The following is a 1930-nucleotide window of genomic DNA, read 5'->3' on the forward strand; positions in this document are numbered from 1 at the left end:
AAAGCATCTAGGAGCAGAATCCCTCTCATCCTTTATCCTGAAGAGTGATGGGGGAGCATGAAGGACTTCCACAGCACGTACCCAGAAACTATACGCAGTAAAATCTTCACAGCACAGCCCAAGGCCTGTTGGACACCCACAAACTACTCCTGAGAATTAACAGCAGGTAGGTGAGACAAGCAAGCCTGCCGGGCTCCAGGTGGCCGGCTGGAGAAGGCTGCGAAGCACCCTGACACAGCAATGGTATGTTAATTCTGCCAACAGCGTTCAGTGGTGATTTTCAGAGAGGTTTGTGAAAACCCCATTTCTGGGAACGTGGTTCCACATGTGGCACAATAAATCCATCAGCTTCTACAATGCAACAGCTCTGCGGTGTTTTTTTAAGCTCTAAACTCTCCCTGATCACTCCCAGCCCAACTGAATCTGATGGATGTAGTAGCATTTTTGTAGTAGCATTTTTTCCCATGCTCTTGCGTTCCCTGGCTTTTATCCATCACCAGTCCTTAGGGGCTCTCCTTAGAAAGAGCTGTCCAGAACATTTTTTCTTTCTTTTGCTAAAGCCATCCAAAACTAAGCATCAACTGCCTTTTTTTTTTTTTGAGTTGTATGACATTTTTTGAACACTTGATGTGCCAGATTTAGTTCCTGTCTCCAAAATCACCTTCCAAATACAGAAAAATGCTTTCTAGATGCAACAGGCTGTGCTGCATTTCCACTGGGTGGCATGGCTCCACCAGCAAAGAGGTTCTTTTGTCACTGTAACATGACTAATACCTCCCAGCATAACCTCATCTACAACAAGATTTCTGCCCACATCAGTAGAACTACCCAACATAGCTACATGGATAAAATGGAAGAGAGACCAAATTGTTTGACAGCTTCTAAATGTTTTCTAAAATATGCAAATTTCTGCAGTTTCTACCTTTAGGCACTAAGCACCAACATCTTCTAGCTGGCCTTTAATGCCTTCTCGGCAGCTGAACATGGAACACGAACAACCATTTAGTCTGACCTGCATGTTTATTCGTTGGGAGAATAAATAAAACCGGTAAAAAGACTGACGTGGGAAAAAAAACAGCAGTTACATCACCAGTAGCTACTTGAGATTTGGTGAGGTTTTTGCCCCTCCCCATGTCTGTCTTGACTGAAAAAGAGGATGTAAGTCAGGTTTTTAGTTTTCAGATTTTCAGTCCTCATATTTTCCAGGCAGATTTAATTAAGAGCTACAACCAAAATGATGCATGTTAGTGCATTTGCTATAAATTATCAACTACCAGAAAACTCCAACTATTCAAAAGAGAGGTCTTTGATACCGGTTTCCAAGGCCTGTAAAACACAAAGCCATAACAAACTGTAATCTCCTCCAGTTTCCCACTCACGACACGCCATGCAGTTCACAGCTGCCTCCCCACCAAGACCAGACCTTCAGACGGTCACCACTTCCCAAGCAGATGGTTCCAAACCCAGCAGAGACATATCACTTCTGAGGGGGCTCGTTTGGGTGTCAGCCACGATACAAAACCAGTGGAGAGCAGTGAGTCTCCACTGCCAAAGATTACTCCTGTCTGCACCATCCTACCCTGTGAATCTTGCAAAAGGTAGATTAGCCCAGCAGCTCAGAATAATTAACATATATCTGCCATAGTTGCCTCTCAACTTTCTTGAGAGCCGTAGAGCCCACTCTCATCATGCTATCTTCACTTTTAAAGACATGCTTTATTTCTCATTTATAGCTTTAGCTTCCAATTATCAATTCTTCAGAAGTCTTCCTGAACTAGCTGTAAAAGCTAATTAAGAAATACTTAAGTGCTCTCTTCCTACCAAAGCTATATACTCAGGAATTATCAGCTTAATTATTTTTATTTGTTTTGAATGAAATAAACATCCTGACCCTGAGCGTGAGTGACCATCAAACACCTTCACTGCAGGT

This window comes from Pterocles gutturalis, unplaced genomic scaffold, assembly GCF_000699245.1.
Source record: "Pterocles gutturalis isolate BGI_N339 unplaced genomic scaffold, ASM69924v1 scaffold28641, whole genome shotgun sequence".
NCBI classification, from domain to species: Eukaryota; Metazoa; Chordata; class Aves; order Pterocliformes; family Pteroclidae; genus Pterocles; species Pterocles gutturalis.